The sequence below is a fragment of the Gavia stellata genome, chromosome 18 (assembly GCF_030936135.1).
Source record: "Gavia stellata isolate bGavSte3 chromosome 18, bGavSte3.hap2, whole genome shotgun sequence".
Lineage (NCBI taxonomy): Eukaryota > Metazoa > Chordata > Aves > Gaviiformes > Gaviidae > Gavia > Gavia stellata.
Genome location: NC_082611.1, coordinates 1088981 through 1101519, shown reverse-complemented (window position 1 = coordinate 1101519; position 12539 = coordinate 1088981).

Genomic DNA, 12539 nt, shown 5'->3' with positions numbered 1-12539 from the left:
CTCTCCCCTGCACAGGGAGCCTTCACTTCCACCCCTTTCCAGCAGCAGAGTCAATCCCCCCCATCGCTGTGAGCAGTGGGGCTTTTCCCTGGGATCCCTACACACCGCACCTCCTCTGCTCATCCTCCCGCTCCCGCCAGTGGGAAGAGGTGCAGGCAGGCCAGGATGGCGGCTGCTGCAGCGGCCAGAGACAGGCTTCTGCCACCAGAAGTGGGAGAGACCAGGAGCCACAGCCACAGCTTCCAAACACCTCCATCTCTCCGGGGAAAAGGAGGTGGGATGGACGAAGTCTCCAGCAGGCCCAGCTGGCAAACAGCTCTCGACCGCGCGATCTTCTACCACAGCAAAATGTGCACGGGGTGTCAGCCTGGGTGGACATTAGGAGATGTCTAACCACGTGCTGCAACGCACGTGAACGTTTGCCGTTCTGAGGACAGCAGTGACAGGGTGCGGAGGAAGTGTCACTGGCGGCATCAACCGGATTCCTTCCTGCGCACAGTACCCGGAGCACTCCTTCCCCACTTGGGAAGATGGTGGTTCCTAGAGACAGTGAGCCCACAAGGAAGAGAAGCGCTGACATTTCATAGATGGGTGTTAAGGACTTATCTACCCTTCAGCTGAAAGCAGATCCCAACCCAGATGGTTACATGTCTCTTTCTAAGTGCAGAGGTGTTATTTTGCTGTCCTTTGCTGGCAGAATCACAAACTAGGACCTTAGCAAAGAGGTCCAGAGGTCCAAGCTTCAATGAATACAAGAGTGAAAGGACAAAAGAATGAACTAAAAAAAATACAGTAAGCAGGAGAGAAAATGGCCCAGACCGTGGCTCCCGAATAACCTTCTGCTCAACAAAACACGGACTAAAGCTAAAGCCAAGAGTGGCTGGTTAACACTGGACGTATTCTGGAGGTGGCCTAATGGGATTGCCTTGCTCTTAGGAGCAGTGTGGAAATCAGAAGGGACAACAGGAGCTCAGAAGACGTAGCTAGAGCATGGGCCTCAGAACAGTCCTTCGGTGGACAACTCCTCCTGGAGCTGCTCACCCCCCTCCCTTGCTTCTCCTAGAAAGTGGGGACAGCCAGCATAGTTCAGGTGTCACCACGCTACGCTGTCGTGTATGCTCCACAACAGCTTCTGCGAGGTGGCAAGTCGGCTGGTGAAATCTGAATTCGGAGCAGAAGGCCTATCAGTGTGCGGTTCTGCAGCTCTGGCAGGGTTTAAAACAGGGAGGGGCTCGCTAGTGCTGCTTCCACCCAGCTGCCATGACCTATGATGTACCACCACGTTGACTAGTGGTCTTTTGCATGGGTGAAGCTCAACCTTCTGCTTCTTCATTAAGAAAATGTTCTTCCTATTTGAGCGTGCCTGAATTTCTCCAGTGTATCCAACAATTCACCAGCCAGTTCCATACGTGTAAAAACTTAGCTGAAAGAAAGTGTTGCCTGTGAGAGGCAGAATCATGATGTTGACATGAGAAGGAGACGATGGGATAAATAATAGAGGGTTAGTTAATGCAGCAGATTTGCTAACAGTGTATAACCAGCTGTAGTATTTACAAGGCAGAATGGAAGCAATCGCTGCAGCGCTCTAGTCACTAGGAGTATGTGCATAAATAAAATTAGAGAACAATCTGAAATAATAAAGCAAGCTACAGACCTTGACTATGAATTTCATTGACAGTGGCATAATACAGTTAACAAAATGACATAACAGGAGTACATAATGCATTTATTAGCCTTCGTAACTGAGGACAGACTTAACAGTCCTCCTACATCAAGTGTAGTGCCTTTAAAGACAGATAGAACAGGACTGCTGTGAATGAAACAGCAACAGGAAGCTGAATCAGACGTCAGGAAATAATGGCTTTCAGTTACACACTATTACATGACAATCCAAACTTTTTCATATGAAGAAAAATAAACAAGACCAAAATTAACTTCCCAGTTATTAATAGAAGCTGAGAAACAGATTTCAAATTGTCAATGCCCTTTTAAGTACATTGAAGATAATACAATCATTTATGCATGTGCATGTTTGGCTCATACAATGCACGCTGTATTATTAAGCCTCTAAGAAGAGGACAAAAATACCCTTACTGGCTACGCTGCATTGTCATAAATGCTCATCTTTAATAACGTAGGCTCTTCTTCAGGTGAAAAATACTGTACTCCATTCATGCTGGCAGAAAGAGAGTTGATACTGCAGCAGATTTCCAGAGGCAATTGCTCATTTGTCCAGGGCATCCATTTGTTTTACAGGTGAATAAAATAGCATTAATTTTTTCACTAGCATTAATAGTAAGGTAAGGTAAAGGCCAACTGAAACTGGGCTGGTAAATTCTTGTGATAATGTGCAAGCTGGATGCAAAAAGAGAGCAAGAACTTCCCTATGCCAACAAAACCACTTTTCTCGGTATCTCTTATAACAGAGCAGGCAGGATGATGCTTACTTCCACGTGAACAGTGGAAGGGAGTTGAGAAGAAAATTAAATTCCTGAACAGTACTGTAGGCACATAAAATAACAATTATTCCCTTGAACAGTAGCTGCGCAGACAGCTGGGGTATTTTCAACTGGTGCTTTAGAACTCGATGCAGGAATGCCAGTAAGCAGCCATCTCAAGGTCAGTTTTACTGTGCGCCAAAGTAACCCAGCCCTGCGACCAGACAGCATATTTCGAAAGCTAATATAGCTCAATAATTTTGTTTAAGATTGCTTAGCAGAGATGTAGCTACAAGTATGATACACCCTCAGTGTACCTGGTATGGCATTAATTCTGTCCCTGTTCAAATTTTCTAAGCAGAAACCTGTTATCTGTATTCACTCTTTTATTATACAGTTTGCTAAGAGGGGTGCGTATGCATCTAAGAATTCTATCCTGTAGGCATTGGAAATTGGAAGTAGAAATCAGCCGTGGTATTTTCAAATGCTGGTATATTAAATGGACTCAAGAGTTTAAAATTAGTATTGTAAGCAAGCTTCTTATTCTATGTATCTTATTTATGCCAGTAATAACACTTTAAATTGCTCTAACTAAACTTAAAATATTAAAATATACTTCCTTGCCGTTATTTGTTCTGTGGACTTGGACGATGAAAATGAAATTGTTTCACGTTCATTTTGAGGAATTGTCTAATTCTCACTTTTGCAGTGTTTGGGCTATGAAGACCTCATGGCGGTGCTAGCTCCACCTTCTCCACAGGGAAGTGCCTGTAAGGATGCATATCTGTTTGCTGCGAATTCTTGTCTGCTCTCACCTTAGCTCTTTCTTGACATTACTGTTCTTAATTCTCTCCTATTATTCCCTGCCAGTCCTTTGACTGGTTTGATTTTTCTAAATTAATTTCTGGGATATTTTTACTGAAGTCAAGTACAGTAACGCAGAGTGTGGCTCATATATTCTTCGCTCTTTATTTTATGTGTTTGAAGTTAGAATATCTGTGTGTACTTTTTGGATTAAGCTTTGTGTTCACATAAATCAATTTCTGGCTAGGTTTGCAAGTGCTAGATACTTTTCAGTTCCCTCTGTCAACCTAATAAAGTCAGTGGAAGGATAAAAGAAAGGCCTATCTTACTCTATGGTGGTTATTTAGACATTAACGCTTCTTTTCCATCAGTCTCAGTAGCGTTATTGCAGCCCCAAAGTTCAGAACAGAGCTGAGCATGCCAGCAGTGCCTAGGAGCTGAATGAGCTGCACCACATAGGGGAAAATATGTGTGAAAACGTGTGCTACGTTCCTTGTCCTGCGTTGCTCGGGGAAACGACTGCCCTTTTCTGTAGGGCGTTTCTTGAGCTAGTGCTTTGTGTGTATTTTCAGGATAAGAACCACCGTGATACACCAAATCCAAAAGCGATCACCTGGCCAGTGCACCAGTGCCCTACGAAAGGTCACCCCGTCCCCACGCACTGCCATGGCAGCCCCTGCCCGGGTGACCGGGCCGTGCCACCACAGGGCAGCAGCGGCTGGACGCAGAGAGGCCCCTGAATTTGGGATTAGCTCCCGCAGCGCGGCCAACACACACCCGCGGCCCCTCCGCTCCGGGCGGGGCAGGCCCCACGCCCCTCCCCTACGGGTTAGTTCAGGCCCCTCAGTGGAGACTCCCCTGAGGCAAGGTCGGTGTCCGTCACTGCCCGGTGCCACCTGGCTGGGGAGGGGGCTCGGGCCGGGGGACAGCCCCGCGGGGCTGGCGGGGCGGCCGCCGGCCTTGCGAGCGGGCTCGGCCTCCCTCGGGGTCGGCCTCAATGTCAGGGCGACGGCGCTTCGCCTCCCCCACCCCGTTGCTAGGGCGGTTGCTGCGGTGCCATGTTGGGGGAGCGCGGCGACCCGGAAGTGCTGCCCGGGGCGGGGTTTCCCTTCCTGTGCGGCGGGGCCGGACCCGGCCGGGTTAGGAGGCAGGAAATGGCGGCGGTGCTGCAGCAGCAGCTGCCGGGCCCTCCCGCTCCGCAGTGCCGGGCCCAGGCCGCCTAGAGCCGCCGCGCCAGCGCCGGGCCCGGGCCGCAGCCACGCCGGGCCGGACTCCGAGCACTTTACATACATGAGGTAGCGGGCGGGGCCGGGCGGCGGGAAGGGCGGGCGCCGCCGAGCCGAGGCGCCAGCGGGGGCCCGGCCGCCGCGGGCGGGGGAGGGGCCGGGCGGCGGGAGAGCCCCTCCGCGCCCCGGGGCGGCCCTGCCGCGGCGGGGGGAGCCGCGGCCCGCGCTGGCGGCGCCTCCGGCCGAGGGGGCCGGGGCCGGGGGCGCGGGCTGCAGCGTGGCGCGGCGGCGGGCGGGCTCCCCGCGGCAGCGGTGCGCGCCCGGGCGGGGGAGGGCGGGAGGGGTCGCCCCCGGAGGGGCCGCGGCGTTTGCCCGAAAGCGGTGTTTTCCCTGCGGAGCTGAGCTTTGACCTCCTGTGCTCGTTATTGTTTGCCGCTGCGGAGCGGGCAACCCTTTGCAGCCGCCGGGCAAGGAGGGCTTTCTCGCTGCTGTGTTTTAAACAAATTCTCCTGCTGAAGTGATGCAGCAGAATTGTTTTCCTCAAAGTACCCGAAAGGATTAAGTAGCGGTCGTGTGGTAGCGAAGGATAGCTGGTGTCGGTTATGCTCCGCTTGCCTCGCTGTCCCGGGGTAAACATATCATTTGATTACTTGGCAATCTGTGGTCTCCCCGTTTCCTCCTGACAAATCAACATATGGAGCTCAGTGTGTATCTTAACCCCGCTCCAGTTTTATTTTTTGCTCTGTGCTGCATTACTGTTGACATGGAAACCAACACCACTTTCTGTTCCAGAGAATTGGAAGCTAAAGCTACCAAAGAAGTCGAAAGAAAACTAAGCAGGTAAGATATGCATTTAAATTCACTCCTACAGTTCAGAACAAGAGTTGGCCTTGGGCTAGAAATCATTGTGGGCTTTATCTGGAGCTTTAATCTCATGTTAATTGGAAGGGTAAAAAAATCCTGAATTTGAAAATGTCCTCTATTGCATAGAGAAATCTCTGCAATTTTAGTTAATTGTGTAGACTAAACACCTTTTTAGCGTGGTTTCTTTTGCATAATAACAGTATCAGGTTTTATAATAGAATTTCTTTAATAGGGTAGGTTTTTGAAGAGAAAAATAATTTACTTTTCTGTCCTGAGTTGTGGTACCTAACAATAACTAAAAATGAATGAAGAGTTTGTTTGTTTTTTTCCTATACAGTTCAGGCAAATATTGTTGGGAGGCAAGAAATAGTTGTTTTTGGCAAGAAATTTGCTTTGAACTCAAATAAACTGTATATTTCGATAAAACTATTAGGTTTTTGCCTGTTTTTCCATGAAGAGTTAAAGGCGGTGAATTTCCCATTAGTGCATAGTTTTTATTTCAGAACTTATAGAATGGGTAGTTCCTTTTTTACATTACTTAGCTCAAGGGTAAAGAGTTACATTGAATTAGAACTCTGTGCCAGTAATATACATCACTTTTGTATTTAAGCAGGGTTGGGGTTTTTTTGCACCGTTTATTTTTAGTATGGTGACTTTCTTGCAAATAATCTACCTCTTTCTGTTGTTTACATTCTTTGTTTTCGACTTTTGTCCTACTTTCTTTTTGTGTTCTTTTTCAATTAGACCTTAAAGGGATTTTTGCTAGCAAACTTTTAAGGGGACCTCTTTTCATAATCTGTCCACAAAAGCTACCAAAATGCTGTGTTAAAAAAAAAAAAAAAAAATCACTGGCATTCTGTGGAAAGCACTCAGTGCATACTTGATGCCAGTAGCAATTTCAGAACTGTGTTATTTAGATGGACAGAGTGCTAAGTTCAAAACAATATTCTGGTGCAGCTCTTAGTAAGTCAGTAGATGTTCACATTTTTATGACCCTAAGAGAGATCTCTTGTCACTCTGCAGGCGTGGCAGATAGTAACAAGAAGTGAAAGTAAACTATAGAACTGCCTAAACTTAGTGCTTCGTGGCGGCTGGGGACAGAACAAGGTTCACTGAGTAAATTCTGATATGGAATGGGTCTCCGTGTTTTCTGCCACAGGGGTATATGTTTGATTAATTTCAAAGATTCAGAACTGTTTTAAAGTTAACATTAATATACCAGGTCTTTTGAGAAACCTGTATTCTAACTGGTTTATGTTTAGTGAGGGAGTTTTCATCATGTGAGCACATAACCAGGCTTATCCGGAGTTGGCATGCCACAGTTTTATCAGGTTAATTGTTTTACTGTTGTAGAACTCAACAGATAGCCCTCATTCTTTCTCTAATGTCATTATTTACGATCTTATTAAATTTGCCGTGACCTAGTCAAATTGTAAAAGAGCAAATATCTTTTCCTGAGAACGGCAAATAGAGCTATGCTACAGTTTTTCGTAATCTAAAATTGCATAGTGTATCTATAGACTGTAAACTCCACGGGACGTTGCATTGTTTCATGTATATTCTGAAATGACATTTGGAGTTTATGCTTATAAATTAGCGGGTAGCAAATGTTCTTTTTTATCTTACTAGGAATATTGGCCTAGACTGTGGGTTTGCAATAGGATAAGTATTACAGCTTTTACTACAGCTTTGTTATCCAGTTGGAGTGATTACGGTTTAAACTTAGGATCAGCAATTTGGCTTGTTTGGCCTTTTGGAAAAGAATCTTCATTTGGTCTGCATTCTCTTCAAGATGCATACATGCGTAGTCCTATGCAAATACTCCTGGTCTCAAAAATAAGCACAGTGCATGATTTGCAACAGTAATTCAAATAAATCTATTGCACGCTGCATTGTTGCATAATGTTACAAGTTAAATGTCACCTGTTCAGTCTACCACTGGATGAGAACTGCCCATTGTTAACGGGAGAAATTTGGTTAAAATTGGGAGCAGTAAAAATCACCATTTAGTTCTTCTGATTTAAGAAATAACTTTTTAATTCTGTTTGGTAAACAGGGCTTTCCTGCCTCATTTATGTGGAACTGAGAGAAGGTAAATATCTGAAATACGTTTACAATTTTTTTTTCCCCAACACAGGAGTTTGACTCTTACATTACAAGCATGCGTATTATAGGGAAGATTCACACACTGCTTTCATTCACCTGTGTTTCTGCTCCAGAGATTCCATCTGCATTGTTTGCAGACTGTCCATGTTCTGGGAGAGCAAACTTTTTACCTAAAATCATGTATAACTCTAGATTTCATCCATGTAGTCTACTAAGTTACTACTGTACAATTTTATTTTTTTTTACTCTTCCATGTTAGCATAACCACCATATTTCCATGAGGCTTTCCTTATTTGCTGTAGAAAAAAAAATAGTGAGGTGGCTTAATGATAGGGGCATAGAGAAACAGTGAGAAATGCAGTCATTTCTGTTGATATTTAAGCACTTGATTTTCTGTTGGGTTTTTGGGGAGTGTGGGTTTTTTCCTGATAAACTTCTTATGGGCAGACTTCTGCTGTGAAATGGGAAGAGTTTATTGCGAAGAGACAGCATTCTGTTCATACTTTTCAAGACCTTTAAAGATACTTAAGCAAAATGATGCATTCCTTTCTTCTCTACACACACTTTTTCAGGTCATGCGTAACTGTTAGGTTGTCCCCATAAGGTAACTTGCATTTACCTTTTTCTAATCTACAGAAAACCCATTGTGCAGTGTACTTCTTGACTCTGCGTTAATAAAACTGAAGCAATCTAGAGTATGGGCAGTCTTACGGTTAAGATGCAGGACTTGAACTGTCATTTGGGTTTGTGCATCTGTTACAGATATCCTATATGACCAGTGTGATTATGGAGAAGCGGTTCAATCCATCTTCTTTGGTTCCCCATTTGCTAAATGAAGATAGGGATTGTTTACTGCTGCTACTGAAGTCTTGTGTATTTAGATGATAAACTTCTTGGGAAAGAGATTTGTCTTGCTTGTGTAGCAGTGAACATCTCAGATTAAACTTCAGGGCGAAACTGTAATGCAAACGTTATTCCATAACTACGGCGTATTTACAGTGCTTGTAGTTTGGAACCTATTTCTGTTGAGCCAGCTTCTGTATTAGGAAAATGGGAAAGATGAGTGTATTCCGAGTAATTGGTAGTGCTAGACATGTTAGGTGGAGTTCTATCACTTCGCTTTTAGGGTGATAATTTAAAGACTAGGGTATTTAAAAGCAAAAAAGAAGGTAGATGGCACACATTTACTAATTAATTACTCATTGAAGTAATTGTTTCAGCTTTTAGCTTGGAAGCACCTCTTCTATACATTAATAGCTGGAAAGAATTAACACACACTCGACATCTGTAAATAAATGTTTTTGTTATCGGTGCCTGAGGCTTTCTTTGCTCCTGTGTAATATGCTGAGTGATTTTAGTTGCCAGAGTATTTCCATTTAAGGCACTGATGGTGGGTTTTGTTGGGTGGTTTTTTGTTAACTTCAAAGTACTGTTTCTGTTCCATAAACTTGAAGAGTGCTCTTTTTGATATAGTACGCTATTTTGTGGGAAGCATTGATAAAGGAATTGGAGGATCCATTTTTAATCAAAATGCACGTTTTATAATTGATTCTTGTATAATGATGGTTTAATAGAAAAGCTAGCTTTTTTATAAAAACTGACGAATATTTTTTTTATTGGCAGCTGTATGCAATTGCATAATTTCAAAAAAATTTAAAGATTAGGGAACTTGTAGGTGAGAATACAGAAAAATTATCAAAACTTAGCCTCAGCAATATGTTTGAAAGTCTGTGTAGAGTATCAGACATAGGTTAAATATGTAGTGCCTGCATGCATACTGTCTTTGCAGAATTGTAAAATATCTTTCAATTCCAGATACTTAAAGGTAGCTATCTGGCAGTGTTCCACCTGTAGCATTGCAAGTTAATTTATAACTAAGGAAAAGCAAATGGTGGAAATCATTTATTTCTTTTCCCCCAAATTTATTTTATATATTTGTCACTGGAAATTTTAGAGTGGTTTCAAAAGCCACTGCGTATAATTGCTTCTAATTCTTACTTTTATGTTTACTCTGTTTAGTGAATGGGTAAAAGGTAAAAATCCATAAATAGTTAATGCAGAAGTTGACGGTTGGGGGTTCAGTAGCAGGCATGCTATCAGTGTTGTCTGCGTCCTGCTGTCAATAAATAGGCTGAATGGTGCATGTCCTTTTGAGAAATGAACTGATAAATATCTTTTTACCTTCGGTTAGTAACACAGGGCCACTAAGAGATGGACTAGTTGTTTAACTGGTCTCCTTTGCCCAGCGACAAACTGGTTCCCCTGTGTGACTCCTTGCCCGCTGCTGGCTGGGACCAGTGCAGCGCTTGGTGACGCAACACGTCCAGCATGGAGGGCCATCACAATGACACCAAAAACCCCAGTGCGGTCTGCAGTGTTTGAAGTGCTTCAAAGGACACCTAACACGCAGTACCTTTGGGAGAACCCCTTCACAGACTCAAGGCCTCTAAAAGCATTTGTTGGCGATGGAAGCAGTGTCTTTAAAAATGAGCTAGCACCATCTTGTGGGGCAGGGTGACTTTAATGTGGCTCGAGAGTGTTTTTTGAAGGTGTCTGCTTGACTAGCAAACACTGTACGTAAGCATCTGTAATAGTGCTGGCATCTTTAGCAGCATTTGTGGAGAGGCATTTCTAACTTAGTGCTAGCTTGAAGTATCCGGAAACCCAATGAATGCAATTCTGTTGAGTAGGTAGTTCAGTTTTGGTGAATGCTAGGTAACTGGCTTTAACGGTGAATAGCGACCTGTTTTGTTTTGGTGCTGAAATTTGCTGTGTGCAAGTGATACACGCTTTCACTTAGAGATAAATAGTGAGTTCAAATCATAATAATGCAGCATTATGTCTTAGAACTTAATTTGTGTCAAAATTCTTCTTGTAACTGTAATTTCCTCAGTGAGGTGACTAGAATTGTAATTTTATTGTGGCATAACATGTTTCCCTTTTATATATTATAACAGCAAAGATAGCATGCTGCACAAATGGTAATTATTGCATCCTCAGTATGTCTTCCACAGAAAATACGGATATACTTGATTCTCCTCTTCTGTAACATAAGAATAGGGGTTAAATATGTCTCTTTCAGGCCAGATGTTTTTACAATGCCAAGCTGGAGCTTTTGAAAGTATAGATTATTAGAACTTTTTTCAAGGATTAAAGTAATAAGTAAAATATGGTTTTATGTAAATACTACCTGAAATGTTTACATTTTGAGCATGACAGCTTTTTTCGAGTTCGCAAGCCAAATAACAAATTAAGCCATACAAAAACAAAATCAGCACTGTCAAAACTTAAGACAAAGAAGTAGTAATGAATGCAAACCATAGAGGTAAGAATGTAGCTGCTCTTTGTTAATGGCATGTGACTGTGATAGTAACAAAGTGAAAGACTTCACATCAGAAATAATCCAGAATCGCAAGGCACTTTCTGTCTTGCCAAAGTGATACCTGTCCTAGAAGATTAAAAAGTGTTATTTTTTTTAAATATTTCAATTGAGTAAAGTGTTTTGGTAGTTTGTTGGTTTTTTTCCCCTTATACAAACAAGAATTGTGCTGAGGTACACAAAATTGGAGAAAAAAAATATTTTTAAATAGATGTAGATATTTATCTAACACTCAGTCTTTTTAAAATAATGCAGATAATAGCAGCTTCTACTTGTATGTTCTCAGAGCTGTCTAATGTACAGTCTCTCCTGAGATCAAGATCCATTTTCATTTGGTCTCACTTGAAAATAAAGCACCTTTCAAGTTAAGCTGTTTAAACTGAAGGCCTTTGCTCCAGTCTCAAATGTGAATTTCGTATGGTGTGGGTATTTTATTTTCAGTTGATCTAAATTGAAAAATAAGGTTTGCATTTCTGCTAAGACCATTTAACCTTGAGCAAGCTAATCCAATTATATAGGAGGAAAAGGAAATTCCTTGTACATGTGTTTTAGTGAAAGCTGGATGGCTGATCAGGGATATAATAGAAGTCTGTTTATATATTCATGTTATGCAACAGAATTCTGTCATTGCTTTGCGTTTGGCCAGCTGATGGACCAAGCATGCTGCTACAAGCACTTTTGCCATACGAGGTTGATGGATTAGATCTACCCAGATGTAGGGAAAAGCCCAGCTAAAGCATTTGTTAATTTTCTGGCTTTGTCTTGGTACTATGAGACCGGGTTCCTATGGTGTTTCTTGTTATGTGCTGTAAAGTAATGTGAAGCTGCTGATAGTTTGTACGCAAAGAATAATATAAAGTGTTGAGTACTTAGCAGGAATAGGTAGCTATTAAAGTCTAAGATGATAAATGGGAAATACTACGTAACACTCCTGTTTCTCAAGGAGTAGCATTAAAAACGTAGCTTGTTTGTTGTATGTTCTAATGGGTGTTGAAATCTGATCATAAATACTATCATTTGCTGTCTGTTGAGAGGGCCATGTATTAATGTGTTAGGGAGAATAAAGGAAACTTGTGCTTTCAGCTGTCAGAGATGGAAATTCAGTTCTGCTTTAGACTGTGATGCCTTAATAGGCAATTCTGAATTTGTATTTCATGTTTATGTTTATGTAAGAGGTAGTGGTAATAGGACTACCTTCCTTGAAAGATTCAGTTTTCAATGAAGAACATGGGCAGTTAGGGCTTTACTGTTGTTGTTTAATTGTACAACGGGTTCATTTTGCTTTCCAGTCACTGAGATTTAACATTATAATGGTAATCTAATACTCTCTGAAAAACTTGTCATGAGCTATAGGTGGGTAATTTTTTCCAGGGGTCACCTAGGGTCCTGGTACTAATCACAGGGGGTGTTTTTATGTGTTCTAAGCTGGTTTATTAATTTAAAATCTGTTTTTCTTAAATACATGAAAATAGAATGATCACAGTGTCATAATTTAGGAGTTTTACTGTTCCCGTATGGAAACAAAAAAATGATGCTGTGGTAGAACATTCCAGAGATACTGGTATGTTAGTTGTTAGCATCTGTATTCTAAAAACAAAATGTAATCTCGTTGATTTAGCTGTAGCAGGATTGATGAGTTACTTCTTTTTTTCCTGTGAAAATACTGTTTCGCATTCTGCTTGCTTTTTAAAGTGCTATAGCTTTCTTCTAAAAGCTGAATGA